The 15993-nt window shown below is 38.2% G+C and overlaps 1 protein-coding gene across 1 annotated transcript in view; it reads right to left on the bottom strand.

The window, feature by feature from the left end:
• gli3 (GLI family zinc finger 3) overlaps positions 1 to 2580 on the bottom strand; it is a 92253-nt gene extending 89673 nt beyond the window's left edge. The window contains exon 1 of the mRNA XM_044175946.1: positions 2157 to 2580. The gene's annotated coding sequence lies outside the window, so the exon portion shown is untranslated. The remainder of the gene's footprint in view (positions 1 to 2156) is intronic.
• Positions 2581 to 15993: the final 13413 nt, after the last annotated feature.

The raw sequence follows: 15993 nt of genomic DNA, 5'->3' as shown, positions 1-15993 counted from the left end.
GATATTTTTAAATGATTAACAAGTCACAAGCAAAAAAAAGCAAAACATATAGGGGACAAATGTACAGCTCTATTTGTTTAATCTCAATAAAGAAAATTATAATTCTCATAATGTCATTTTAAAATATAAAATATTAGGCCTAAATTCTGAGTGGTTTACGGCCTCATCTGTCTATTTATTATTTTTTTGTTAACTGAGCTCAATCATTGACATGACAGTGATTCATTTCCTACTTGTAGACCCTGTGAAATGTTATTTTGTTATTATAAATAAAATAGGGGACATATTAAATGACAGTTTATGTGACAGTCCCCTTTTTAATTTTATTAGACAAATGTAACCAAGACCTGCAAAAACTGTGCTCAAAGCCAAATCCACAGCCAAGATGACTGATGGAACAGCCTCATAAAAATAGCTAAAAGGAGATTTTTATCTGTGTGAACTTGTGCTGTTAAACGTCTTATTTGGTGTGTTCACTCACTGCTCCGTCTCAAGGCAGCCAGACCTCCATTAATAATTTGCCAAGTGTCAAAAAAAGGAGGATTTGAGCTGCACCGCATGGCTGAGCACCTCGGACCCTCGTCGTCTGTATGAAACCCGAGAGCAGACAAGCAGATAAAATGTGGAACAGCTGGCGAGGACAGGAGGGAAAGTTTCAAACAAATATCCACACATGTGGAGGCTCTGAGGTTCTCAAACATTTTCATGTCCCGGACCCCCAAAACCAACACACAGAGAGAGATTTTTTTTCACCCTGCACAAGTCCATGTGAGAGTTTGTTTTTTCAGTGTTGATTTTGTTTTTAAATGAAGGACTGTCTATGAAAGAGACAAACCTGTGATTGTATTAGTCGTTCTTATCCATTTTTAACTGTGATAAATCCAATGAATTCTAATAAACTAAATTATAGTGACTTCACACAATTTCTAATTTTGCTTGGGGCCCCATTAAACTCCACGTATAGACCCCTGCAGGACCACAGACCCCACTGTAATGGGCTTAAAATTCTCTGAGCACATGCACATGCCTTCAAACATGCTCTGATGTATCCTCAAACATTTTTCTTTTTTTTTTTAGGTGAAGCAGATAATAATTTCAAAACTTTCCAATTAAAATCAAATTGTCAGATTGAAACTGAATGATTTCCTCCTTCTAAATGCTTTGATTCTGTCAGGTTTCCAGATACTTACACTTGTTTCTGCAGAAAATAAAATGAAAGTGCACCGGAAACACAAAGAACTATTTCACCTCAGTGGCATACTGTACGTGTTTGAAAATATCAGTTGTCAATGCAAAATGTGAAACTAAATGAGGTGTTAATGTAGACATATTTTGCAGTGCAAATATTTCTTGTGTGTATCAAAAAAGGTCTCCAATTGACTTTTAAGTTAAAAACATTATAAAAACCAGTGATAGTAGACTAGAAATGTTTGAGTTGTGGAAAGGTTATAAAATTAAATATGTGTAAATGTTAAAGGTCAAGGCCAGGGTCAGTCACAGGCTTGGATGGATTTAAAAAATAAAATTGTGTCTGAGCATGTCCATGTAGCCTAACTAACAGGATAAACCGAATCAATAACGGACACTGAAATATGATCACACATGCACGTAAATATGCCCCACACACACACACACACACACACACACACACGTCTGCAGAAGTTCATAAAGTTGTAGTTCAAAACTCCCAAAAGAATTACATGTGTTTGGTCTGTCTCATATCACATCAAAGATCCAAAAACACGTTTTTCATTACTACCAAACTTTATGCAACTTCAAACTGGTTTTAAAATGCACATCTGTCTGTCGGATACTTGTTAAGTGTGCCATCCGGGGTTTCTAACAACCAACACAGAGAATAAATCACACCCAGGCCAAGTGTAACACAGTCTGTAGTGCATTTTCGGCTGTTTTGGGATCCCAGATCGAAGCTTTCATCGTTGTTTAAAAAGCTGCTGTTTCATACCGCCGTTTCTTCTGTTAGTCCACTTCATGTCTACATCTAAACTTGTATGAAATTCCATCGTTTTGAAATGTGAAACCTCTGCTGCTTCACAAAGTCTGACTGCCTCTCGTTAACTAAACTTAAGTTAAAAAGTAGACAAATAAGCGCAACAACGTTCAAAGTTATCCCGCCTGTGCGTGCATTTACTTACTTCTTTCTGGGTGATTTCCCCTTTAATTCTTGACTTTTATCTTCGAAGAAAAAAAATGATTTGGCTTCTGTCTTCGTCTTCTTCTCTTCCTAAGTTGCAGATGTGCCTCTGGAGTTGCCTGGGACTTTTTTTTTACGCTGCAACTCCAACTCCAAAACGGCGCTGCCAGAGTTTTTCCTCTTGCTTGTCTTTCTCCTCCTTCTCACAGTTTGCTGTGTTTAACCACCGCCGGACTAACACCATCAGCCTGCCGATAATATCTGCCGATAGCAGACCGCAGATGTGCGTAAAAACAACATAAGCGTCAGAGAAGCGCATGGAGAGTTGTTATTACATTTAGTGCGCTTTTTCGAGGAGAAGAGAGAGGGCGAAGTGTGGGACTCCAGCTGCTCCTTCCCTCGCTTGACTCCTCCCTTCGGATTGCTCCCTCCTTTGCTCACTGCCTCCCTCCTTTTCTATTTTGTGTACCCCTTTCTTTCTTTCTTTCTTTCTTTCTTTTTTTATTTTTTTTTTTTGAAGCCAGCATTTGTTGAAACTTTAATCCTAGTTAGTCCTAATATTACAGTTTACGGAGCATAAACCAACAATAAACTCAGTTTACCTTTTCCTTTTCCTCATAGGCCTTTGCAGCACATTAGGAAGTCTTCAACTGACCCAAGTTAGGAAAGAAGAAAAAATGTAGGTTTTCACTGACAAGAAAGTTAGATTTTGATTATCTCTGGCATTATTTCCTGTTTGTTTTCTGCTTGTTTGCCCATGTAGCTTAGTAACTAGTGTTTGAAAGAACCTGCTTAGGCAATGGACCACATCAAAGACTCAAGTCGCACTCTGCTTCATAAATTACATTTTTTAAAAGAGATGTTTTGCCCTGCTAAAACTGCACCAGTGCAGTGTAACATAATTTAAAGCTCATTCAAGAAATATGTTGCTTTGTGTTCATTTACATAAAATCCCTATAATTAAACTTACTGGACATATCTAACATCACATTCAGCATAATGTCAACCTGCATATCTCAAATACATTAGCATCAAATGAAATATATTTTTAAATTGCACTGGTAAAATCCTGCATGATATAACAACCTTTTGGATACATTAGCTTGTGAGAATCATAGCAGATCAGATCAAATTTGTTGATTTGTTTTGTAATTGTGAGGATTTTTTATGAGTAATTAATTAAACAGTGAGGTATAAGTGACATATTTTACTGCTTTGATCCAGGTATTTCACACAGGTCTTTAACTAAATTATCCACCTAAAAAACCCCAATTTGCATTATGGAGCAATCTGACTCACATATTAGAAACTGTCGATTTATGAGAGCTAAAATGGTCTCCTGGGTTCAGCCTTCAGAGTGATACCTAATGCTGCAGTAAAGCAGAGGGAAGCCTTCCTGTAGGGTTAGGTTATAATCAATATACATGATCAATATACAGGGAAATTATGTGGTAAGAGAGGTCTTTAGGGTGCTGTTTCAATCAATGAGGAGGTGGGAGTTTGGAGAGGAAAATCACCAGTTAATCGTTTAACCAGGATTTGAATGTGTGTGTGTGGCCGAGAGGTCAAGTCCATCAAGACACAGTTAGTGTGTTTATCCTGATTGTAACACACATCCAATCCGCTACTGTGGCGAATAGAAGTCTGTAATTTAAAGGAATTTTCTTTTTTTAAATGAGGTTTCCTGATGCTTGTTATGCCAATAAAGTTTGCATTGACTAATTACTGCCTTAATCAATCAGAGCCTAGGATCTTCTGTCACAACTGTCAACATCTTTGTCATCAATAAACCTCCAAATGTTTGATTCTGATTTTCTCAGAATGTGAAGATGGATTTTGAATGTAAAAGTTAGACGACTATAATGAGCCTTAACTTTCAACTCAAATAGTGTCTCTGTTCATCAATAAATCTACAGATTGCAGATTGTTTTCCTTTTAATCCATACAATGTTAAAACAAAAGCACAAGTGTTTATATTTGATGATTTTTGAATTACAATCCAGACATAATAAGTAAGGTTATGAGTTTAAAAAATGCATATACAGAAATGCTACACATGCACAATGAGAAAATATGAGCTGTGATATAAATCAGTGTCAATGCAATGAAAATGCTTGTGTCCGTGACGACAGGAAGTCAGGCCGAGAGAGGAGACAGTCAAAGGTGCTCTGTAAGACACGACTAATTCTCCTGTCAGTTTGTCAGGCGGTGCTCATCTGGCCTGGACTACACAGAGATAAAGTCCTTGTTATGAATCTCTCAAAGAGAATCCCAGGAACGTGGAGGTGGGGGCAAGGTGGGGGAGAACAAGAGGGTAAAGGAGTTGGGAGGGGGTGCACATGGGCATCAGTAGGGTTAGCGGTTCCCAAAAGTATTTCATCAAAGAGGGCCAGGATCCTGGGGATTGAGATTCTGCCTGGAGGCAAGTAACCAATGGTCTCCCAAGAACATATTCCAGAGTAGGGCTCGCAGAGCCAAAGCACACATCAAAAGCACCTCTGTAGCCAAAGTGATTCTGGAGGAGAAAAAAAGGGGTTCGGGTCCCTTCTTGGCCCCCTTTAAGCCCCAGATCTCACCCCAATTAAGAAGGAACTACTGTTTGTTCCAGACCCTGAGATCTACAGACAGGGAGGCGTACTCACTGAGGTAGACACTGAGGCATGCTCACAAACACACAAACACACACTCACACACACACGATAACCAATCACAAGCATGCACACACGCTCACATGTTGTCACGTTTCCTCACAGCACAATCAAGAATCTAAAATAAATCCTGTACACTGAAGATCGACATCTGCATCTTGTGCTTATTTTTCAAAAAATGACCAAGTGACAGAGCATGTTTCCAGTTTCTGCCATGATCTCACTGAAATAATATGTAGCGCTCAGTGTGTCCACATATGTTACACGAGTAACAGTAAATCAATAGTTGGCAGAATGTTCTGTAGGCATTTGGATTTTTGCCTTTAATTCTTCGCCGCTGGACAGATGTCACTGTGAAATGGATACGGCAGAATAAGTATATTATATCCACACAGATGTGACTGCTGGAAATGCACTGGTAGCATGAACACAGGAATGACAGAGGCTCCTGTGTTTTTCACAGCAGAAAGGCAGTATTTTAAGATAAAGTCTTCAGTTGAGGTCTTTTACTAAAAGTAGCAACACCACTGTGTGAAAATACTGTATTGCAAGTAACAGTCTTGATTTCAATATTTTAAGTAGAAGTATAGAAGTATTAGCAGGAAAATGTACTTTAAGTGCCAAACGTAATAGTACTCATTGTGCAGAATGCCACTGTGAGTGTTGTGTTTATCATATATATACATATTATTGGATTACTATTATGTATAAGCAGCATCAAAAATGTAGCGGAGTAGAAGTATAAAGTGACATAAAATGGGAATAGTAAAGTACAAGAGCTCAAAATTGTATTTAAAGGGACAGTTCACCCCAAAATCTTTACCTCTCTTACCTGTAGTGCTATTTATTCATCTAGATTGTTTTGGTGTGAGTTGCTGAGTTTTGGAGATGTCTGCCTTTTTGGAATATAATGGAACTGTATGGCACTCGGCTTGTGGTGCTAAAAACGGCAAACAAATACAGTACATGTGAAAAACTCAACAGCAATGTCTCTTCCCAGAAATCATGACCCGGTTACTCAAGATAATCCACGGATTGGCTGTGAGCAATTTCATGTAGGAACTATCGATAGAAAGAAAATAGTTCCTGTTAAGTTTTTCATAAGTATTTTTTGGCGTTTTGAGCACCACAAGCCTTGTGCCTCACTAAATAAAATATGTATTTTTGGGGTGAATTGTCCCTTTAAGAACAGTACTTGAGTAAATGTACTTAGTTACTTTCCACCACTGGCAACACATAATCTTGCTCAGAGCTGCCAAGTGTAAATATAAACTACCTATAGGTTTTTAAAGGCTGCTTTAGATTGTATTTTAAAGGTGAAAATAGAAATTCAAATAATATAATAGGTCACTCCAACTAAATTATAGTGAAATATACAGTATTTTCTCATTTGTAACTACTTTCTACCAAAGAAAGAAATTCCCTGTTGAAACTGTTGGCATGATCCTGTGGGTTATATATATATATATTTATTTTTTTATTTTTTTATTCAATATTTATTTATAATTGTGATGATCTCCTATGGACTATTAAGAATAACAAGGATGGGGCATCTGGTGTCCTGGTGGTTGAAACGCATACCATTTAAATGCAATGTTCCCGGTTTGAAACCCTCGTTGCACGTTATATCCCCCTCTCACTCCCCATGTTTCCTGTCTCATACTCTGTCAGTATTTAATTTTAAAAAACTGTAAACGTAATTTTTCAATCCTGTGAACAACACAAACAAAATTTCATTCAATTCAGTTGTGTTGGAGTGGAGGCAGAAATCTCTGGGAGACAGATGTCTCAAAACCTGGGCAAATAAAAACAAATCACAAATTTCATATTCAAGAAGTCCAAGATGATTATAACACATGCTGTAACAATTAATTTTAACAAAATTCAATGGGTTTTTTAATTGTTTCTTTAGCTTAAGAAGTAGGATAATTTTCTCAACGCATAAAGGAAATCCCTCTGTAAATCTGAAAACTGACCAAATTTGGAGACAGCAACAATAGGTTACCATATAACTGCAAATATAAGGCCAGGGAACTCTGTTGCTTGTTGTCCCCCTTTTTCACTACCCATGTTTCCTGTCTGTATTTACACTGTATCTATCTAATAAAGGCCCCAAAGGATTTACTCGCTCTTAATCTTTGGACTACAAGTGTGCCAACCAACAAATGACTACAGCCACTTGACACTGGGCCTGTTTGCCAGGGACCAGAGATTTGGGGCCAAACAAACATACCACAAAGGAGAGCTTCAGTGAGCTCTAGTCCACTGTCAGGAGTGTATTAAAGCTGTGTACATAAAGTCTCCTTCTACCTCTTTCCCTTTTCTGTTCACGTTGGTTTTTCCTCCCCTCCTTCCTTTTTCTCACATGTACTGTACCTGTACACACTTGCACATTCAGGACACAAAACACAGCACTCCCCTCTTCTCCTCCCAACATCCCTCCCCTGCTGGAGGTATCGGGTGGCTTGAGTGGGCCATTAGTGTGAATGACTGATAAGACTCTCAGCCCCAAATAATCAGAAAAGGATATTTGCAGTTATTTTGAATCCGTCAGAAATAATAAACGCCAAACTATATCCACTTGGGCTATTTAAGCAATTTCCCTGTGATAACATCCCGTGGGGATTTCATGTGGAAACCAAATGACGACATAATAAAACCACGACGCCTGCACCCTCTTATCAGGCTGGATTAAAAGGGAATAATGAAACAGAGAAGGGTTTGGAGCCTTGTGTGGTATGAATATGATTATCTAATGGACTCCAATGGAAAGGCATGTTAATTCCACATTAACGCGAGACCTTTCCCAGACTATCTCCTGCCCCTGGCTCCTCCTAAGACCCCTCCTTCCTCTCCCCTTAAACCCGTTTCTCTGCCTCTTTCTCCTCTTCCTTTAAGTTCAAATAATCATTCTGCTTTTTTGCACAGAAGTCATTATGCCCGTCGTCTATCTCTGTGTATGAACGTGAGCATGGGAGAGCGATAACCCCCCCCCCCCGTCTTTCACCCTCTTTTCCAGTCTGATTGGAGTGTGTTGGCCTCTTAACTTTCAGACAAAAGCACTCTAGGCAATTATCAATATTCAGATTTTTTTTCTTGCACAGAGATCATTGTTGCTTGAAGAATGTGGGTCACTCATACAAACTCAAATCAAAGTTTCTGAGCACCCAGTTGAAAACATATTACATGGTCTGATACTGGGCTTGACAAGGCCTTAATATTTGAATACTTGGCCAAAAAAGAGTATCACTGTGAAGAGGAAGTCACTCTAAATATGTGCACTAAATGTTCCAGTGTTTATTTATTTGTTAGAGTTATTTCAAGATGATCATTTTTGATTTGAACGTTGTCTGTCCATTTAAAAATTAACATCAAATTACCACTGATGAATTTTCAGCATGGCATTCTCCAGTTATAAATGTACGTGTTAAAGTATAAAACATGTAAATTAAAGCCGTTTCATCTTTGTTTCAAGGGCAAACAATAACCCATCCAACACCAAATAAAGATTTAAGTCATGTGCAGGCTTTGCTGTCAAGATTCTGTGAAGATGTTGTCAGACACACATCACTTGTGTGTGTATTTTGCAATTGGTGTTGACTGATTAAAAGTACCTCTTCTTTTGATCAACAAGAAGAAAAGTCCCTGACCAGTTCAGACCCAGAGTGGGGGGTCATCATTAGGCCCATTAGGACCGATAAGACTCTTTGAGCCGCATAGTCAAGTCCATTCTTATCTAGCGAGGCACGGAGAAGTATTGTGGATCAGCGCACACATCCTGAGAGCAGACTGAGCTCCCACAGGACACAGTTAAAAAAAAGCATCAATATTTCATCAAACTACTCTCTCTTTCTGGTCCAGATCAAAGCCTCGACTCCCACAGTCCTACAGGTAGAGATGGCTCTTTTGTTTTTGCTCCTCAGGTAGAGCAGCAGTCAGACTCTGTTCACTTTTGGAAACCTTGCAACGCTCAGCCCATCCATCTCACGGCTTACTGCCTCACTTTTAGAAGAGGAGTTAAAAGGAAGTGTAGAGACCATGAGGGTGAAAACATGTTCCAAGGATGTCCAGAGACTGAACTTCTTGGCCTTGTGGTGTTGTATTATTTCCTGTTTTTTTTTTTTTTTCCAGGTTGGCCCATGGTGAAACTAACTAACCAAACCAAGGATGTTTTGTAATTTGTCTTTGAAAGACTGAAAGAGTGTTGCAATCTTCATTCCTCATTGTCATCTGCATTATCATCATTAGTACTGTTTTAAACTATTTGCTGCCTCTTATGATTAGGTTCATTTGAAGATCCTGTCAAGCCAGGGGTCAGCAAGTAAGGTTCAACCATGAGCTAGCTTTTTTCAGTATTGTTCATCAGAGGGGCAACATTTCACAGGCGAGGTTGAAATGAAGAGTCATATGTTTTCAATATGTTTATTTTTTTTATCAACTTCAAGTCTTCTGCCTTCATTATATGCTGCACAGCTATGCAGCAAGCTAAACACACTTTCAATAAAGGTTGAAGACGTGAATTGCCTTTGAAGTTTTTACTGGAAGCAGTTGTGAAATTGTGAAAACAGTATTGGACTACAAATTGATTGATATTGATTACAAATCAGAAAACAATGAGATTCTATAAATTAGATGAAAGGTATTGCAAAAATTAATTAGTATAGTAATAAGGATTGGATTCACTCAAGTAAAGAAAATGTAAAATTAATTAAATTGTGCTTCATGTTGGGAATAAACCAAGTATAACCAGTGAAAGATCGATATTAATGATCGATATTAATTCCCCATAACAAGTACAACATAGTAATTAATCTAGTAAACCCCACAAAAGTAATTGTAAAAAGAATAAAATACGTAAAAGTTGTCCCAACAGTAATTCAAAAGTTAACTACTTAGAATGTTGTATTAACAACACATTAGCTTCAGACAGCTAGCATAGTGGCCAGCTTGGTTAGCAGTAACTACTAAATCACAAAACGTAGTAATAACACTGTGATAAAAGGTGCACCTACAGATAATGCTCCAATAAGGGCATTTGGGGAGTAGATAAAAGACATCTGTCTATATTTGACTGAACAAAGATTTAACAAAATGGTGGCTGTAACAATGTCAGTCAAACAGCAACTGCTACAGAACGGTGCCAGTACATGGTTGCTACTAGCAACAGGATGTTCAACTGAAATCGACAGTTTTGTTTTGGGATTGTATCTGAGTGCAGATGTCATTTCTTCACATTAGTAAGTGACGGCTAGCAGAGTGGCATTGTTAATTATTAGGAACAGATGAAAAAGACACAGGTTGCAGGTTTTAGATTTTAAAAAAGGTGGGTTTATTTACCATAAATTGAGAAAAGGCAAAGCAAAAGTGAATATCAAAGCAGCTATAATTAATATTTTATAATAACAATGTATCAAATGACAATGGAAAACAATGTGAAAGGGGTCACTAGTGATAGTATACATATTGTAGTACTTAAGATATCAACAAGCTTTATACAATTTTTGATAAGCTTCGTCCAATGATGATCCACCGAAAATTTGGTAGTAACTGGACCTGCAGTTTAGGAGGAGATGTCAAAAAAAAAATTTAAAAAATTCAAAATGGCTGAAATTCTACTTAGGCGGACTTTAGTGGTCGAAGAGGCTTTTTAGTAGAGCACATCTAGCTGGACTTGAAAAACTTCAAGTCATTCGGACTTACGGTGTGAGGGGCGTGGCCTGTTCCAAATAGCATTTTTGGGCCTTAATTACAGCGCCACCATGTGGCCGATTGGGCTCATATTTCTGTGGAAGCACATGCACATCATTTCCAGCTATCTGGCCACGTTTCGTGTTTCCAGCTAATTCCAGCTCATGCTAATTTGAGCCGCGGTGTAAGACAAATAATAATAATAAGACAGCACAAACACAATAGGGTTTCAGCCCCTTGGAAGTGGAAGGCGTTTTGCCCAGGACCAGCAACACGGTAACTCTAAAGAAAGAAAATTACATTAATGCATGATATTACCCAATATTTTAGACTGCTGGTGTGGCCATCATATTAATACGCTTTGGCAAAAGAAAGACTTGTATATGCAAATGCATGTTCTGTGTTGAACTACATGACACAATATGTAATTGACCAGTTATCCACACATGATAAAAAATGGCTTGCTTTGTTTATGGTTGAATTGTTGGTACTGTTGTTGACACAAATATGTTCTGGTCAAACACGCTAAAGCCGCAGAATTAAAACTATGTTTGACACTTATTTCATTTAATTGAAGTAGACTATATTATTTATCTATGTTATTTATCTGGTTATTTCATCAGACATAGTTTCAGCACAATGACCTTTCAAATATCTTGAGGAATAGTAGCCACAGTTTGCATACCTCTCTACACACTGGGGGAGTGTTAAATGTTACATGGTCATAATTATTGGGATTAATAGTTGTGTTTTTATGAGGAATCACCAAGAAAAGTGGGGTTAACAATTTATTTTATGGTTACCATATTTTCCTATAATTTCCTAGAAAGTAACAGATATGTAACTGTAAATTTATAGGAAGGTCCCTTGTAATTTGGTACTAATTATAGGGGAAACAAAGCTAGTTAGCTAACGTTAAATAGCAACTCCAATTAAATGCTAGTTTAACCTAAAGAGTCTTTAAGTCAGATGAACATTAAAAACATTTAAATTTGTCTATAAACAAAAAATAAAATTCAATATATATGAACAATAAATAATGAATGAATGAATATTTACTGGGATTTAAATGCAGAATTGGTTCCCAGCAGTTGATTTCCAGAGAAAAAAATTACTGAAAATCAACAACTGCTCATAAACTCAACACAATTAACTAAAATCTAAAAACTTTATCAAAACTTTGTCTTTATTGTCCCTGTAATTAATACCAAATTACATAGTTCTTTACTGGAAACCTCTGAGTAAATTCTTAAGAAATGACAGGACCCATAAAATAAAACCTCACCAAAATGAGTTCAATAATTGTTAATTCATTACACTATTAAGCAGTGACACATTGCTAATGTAACTGAATGGGAATTTTTCACCTTTAAGATTAAAGATACAGTAAATGTCATATGTAATAGGAACTAAACACATTTTTGCAAATTAGGATGGCATGTGAATGATCCCTCATGTTCCTTGATTGTGTCATCACAAAGACAGAAATCCTTCTTTTTTAACCCACCTTGATGTGCTTAGTATGTTTGCGCGCATGGCGTTGTGTTTGTCATTATATATGTGTAAATGTGTTTCCTCCCCCTACATCACCCGTGGTTTTCTGTTGTCCCTGAACACACCAGGCCTCATCATCAGCGTCAATCTGTGGCTGTCACTCGGAGCCGGACAGTGACTAACGACACTCCCAGTCAGTCAAACACTTATCACCACACAGGTAACACACAGGCCTGGAAATGACTGACATGAAATGGAAACGTCTCTCATTCTGTGGGCCCGAGAGCTGAAGTGAAATATTAGCTGTGGGAGAGATGGCGGATGATAAGAGGCTCCCTGTTTGGGCTGGAATTGAGGAGGTCCAAGTTCTATTACATTTCTTTTTACACCGAAGAGTGGTATGAAGATCGTGTTTGCTTGGATGAAGGATAGCTTTCCTTTTACATTTGCTTTCTTATATTCATCATTTCATCGTTTTCTTCACAGTACATTCTAACTTCCATGATGGGCTATTTGTGACTTGTTATAGTGGTAAATTGTGCTCAAAGCCAGTGGGTCATTGTTGATACATAAGCCATCGTCCCTAAGGCTTTCTGTGGTCCACAGAACCAGACCTCAGGCAGGTTGAAACCAGACTGCAGCCCGCTCAATGTCAATGGGTCACATATGCTTTCTCTGTCCCTCCTATTACTCATAGACTCCACCATGTCCTCCCTCTGTCCCTCTTTTTCTTTCTCTCCCACATCTCCTTCATGCACACACATACACACACACACAATTCCCCCCTGTGCAAAAAGATGGATGGGATGCTCCCAAACCACAGGTGCTGCTCTACTTGTGAGTCTTTTGCATTCTTCACTACACAGTCCAGACCTGCTCAGTTTTTTACTTTTTACCCCATTGGTGATTACTATGGTACTTCAGTTGTGGGCTAATGAGGAACATGGAAGATTAGTAATCCAGTATACAATCATCCTGCCTGTCTATTAGAAGGTCTTTGGGAATGAGATTCTTTTGCAAGAACAAGACAAACCTCATGAACTTGAAACTTGAAGTCCAATGCTGCTCCCCCAGACATGGCCTCCCATCTCGACCGCCACTAGATGGGGTTAATTTCATTTCCAACTTGTGTGTTTGCTGGTAACTCTCCCCGAAACCTAAACCATAGGATAAGTCTGCTGTGCAAGCTATGCCACCTTGTGGCGGATATTACCAGTAGCCTATGATGAAATAAAAGGAAAGCTCACACTATATGTTCCAACACAGTCTTGTTGATGCTGTTTGGGTGGACAAAACATCACCACAATATAAGGCTGTGATTCCCAACCAGGGAAATACTGTACTTTTTACTCCACTGCATTTATTTAATAGCTGTAGTTACTTTTTTATTCTTTCAGATTTATCTGTGACCCTTGGGTTGGGAACTATTGTACTAACATAGCTAACTGTGTCTAAAGTAGTTAAAATTAGTGTCACCTCAACCAGCTACAACAGTAAAATGCTTACATAATATAGTAATATATCAGTCACAAGGGACATTTTACTGCAGTTACAATTACGTCTACTTCTGCTGATAATACTTATGTACTTTCCACTAACATGAATCAGTTGTAGCACCTTACCATTGAGTGTTGTAGCAAAAAGAATTGGATAAATGGTTGAGTCATCCAGTTTCTTTCACTCTCAATGGTGGTAGTAAAAATGCAATCTTGACTGACTACTGAGGGGGGGGGGGAAGACACCAGTCTTAAACATCAACAATTTCAGAATCAGATTCACATCAAGAATTCAGTACAACAACTTTGTTTTCTCTGCAGTAAAATACTATCAAACAATTGACAGAATAGGATCGAACCCATCTGATTGGATTGGTAGGACACGTCAGACAAAAAAGTTTTGGAACCACTGATGTAAGGCAATCTAATACAATATTTCTGGAAACATTACTCCCTTAGTAAAGCTTTTAATGTTGAATTTCTGATGAGACAAAAGTGAGGCCATAGCTTTTTTTGGTGTTATACTGAATTGTATCATATTGTAAGGTATCTGTGTTATGTCCACCTCTTGTGCAAAACAGATGTCCTCCAAATGAATCAGTTGATTTCAACTCTCATGGTGTTATTCTCATCCTGTACTTATTTAGGGTCAAACAAAATCCCCTGAGAATCTTATTTATTCACACAGGAAATTCTCATCCAAAACAGACCGCATCTAATCTTATTACTTACTAAATGACTTATGAAACAAGAAGATAAATTACATTTTGCAATAGGAAATTTCACATTTTTGCAGTTTCTCCTTTTTTAAGAGGCGTGAGAAGCACTTCTCCCTGGTGTACTTAACGTGAACTGAGGGATCTACTCTATGTAAGCCATACAATAGGTTCATACATTTTATATTAAGTTAACACGCAAGAATCAAAGCTAGGTGTGTATATTAAACTGGAATACACAAACTTATTCAGAATATACTAAAGATGTGCTCAGTGGTAATATTGCCATTAGCGTTCTCCAGTTAAGAAAAATTCAAGACATCTGCCAGGATCTCCATGGACATCCATTGTGAGGCCCTCAGCTCTGCAGTTAAGCAAGAGCTTGTTATTGACTTGAATGATGGTTTCCTGTCGTGAGAGGAAGAAGCAGTACAAAGGAGGAAAATGAAAGAATGTGGTCTCACCTGAATTCAGCAGGTAGGCTGCAGTTGTCTGGAGCCAACCTCAGCGACCACAATAACATCCCAGGTTTTGTTTTTTATAGTCGATGTGCGAGACTGTAGCTAACATGTACTTTGGATACTTTTTCTTCCTACATCTGTCTTTTCCCCTTGTCTTTCTATGCGCGCCAGACATACAGTAACATTTGATAGAGACGGAATTCAAGATCTTTTAATTTAATCTCCAACTCTAAATCAACTTTACAGCCGAACATCTAAATCTAATGAGCACACAGTGATACTTTTACATTTGCTTCCTTGACCTTTAAACGTGACCTTTAAACGTGTAAATATGGAGTTAGGTTGATTTGTTTTGCTTCATGGAGATAACACATACAAAATAAGCCACGATGCCAACCTCAAATCTCAGCTTTGAATCTTAGTCTGTATTTACTAATTTCATATTTATATCTGATTTATACCAGCAGTTTCTGCGTGGAGGTGTCATGAAACTGTGATTATGCGACAAAGCGCTCATCGCCCACAGTTCACCCATCCGAGAGGAATGGAAAGCGGGCCACCAGCCCTCCATTTAGACTTGCGTGGCTTTGATATTCTCAGTTTTTAGTGGCACAGGCCACAGCTCTCCTGCTAGATTTTGCATTGAATTTCATGCAGATTGTGCGGCTTTTACTAAAAAAAACTATGCATTCAGTGTGCTGCTTTTCGAATACGGTAAAACTGTAAACCTGTGCTTTGAAAGTTGTGGCTGAACATGGAGAGTTTTTGAGGCAGTGGTACCTATCTGTCTGCCACCTGTCTGAGCCACAGCCGTTGCGAAGCAATTGTGGGAAACTTCTTTCATGCCAGTTTGAATGGGCATCCGTTAGCATCCACTGTGAAACTGCCAAGTCATAGCCAAACACAAAGACAAGGTTCAACAGTTAAGAGTGTCGGCACAGACGATGGCACAGACTGTCAATAGGAGGATGTCTAGTCAGATTGAAAACACTATGAATTGAACTAGCTGCATTCAAGTGTGTTTCCCACCACACCAGATACGTTACACCAGTGAAAGTGCTTGAATGCTTTCCCATGTATAGTAGACAAACTGTTGATCTCATCATTTTATAGTATGTACTTGAAACCACTGTTGCACCTCCTTCCCCCTTGTTTTTGTGCTGTGGGGACAGAGTACCTGACCTCATTGGTTTCAAAACACCTCACAAAATGACTGCAGTTGAAAATTAACCAGCTGGCTAACACTGGCACATTTACAGAAATGCTGATTGATGTGCATTGTCCTTATAAATAAATAAAACATATAAAATAGCAATGAAGAAAACTGCAGTATGC

The sequence above is a fragment of the Siniperca chuatsi genome, linkage group LG19 (assembly GCF_020085105.1).
Source record: "Siniperca chuatsi isolate FFG_IHB_CAS linkage group LG19, ASM2008510v1, whole genome shotgun sequence".
NCBI lineage: Eukaryota > Metazoa > Chordata > Actinopteri > Centrarchiformes > Sinipercidae > Siniperca > Siniperca chuatsi.
The sequence above is the reverse complement of the archived record's forward strand: the minus strand, read 5'-3'. Positions and strand labels throughout refer to the sequence as shown.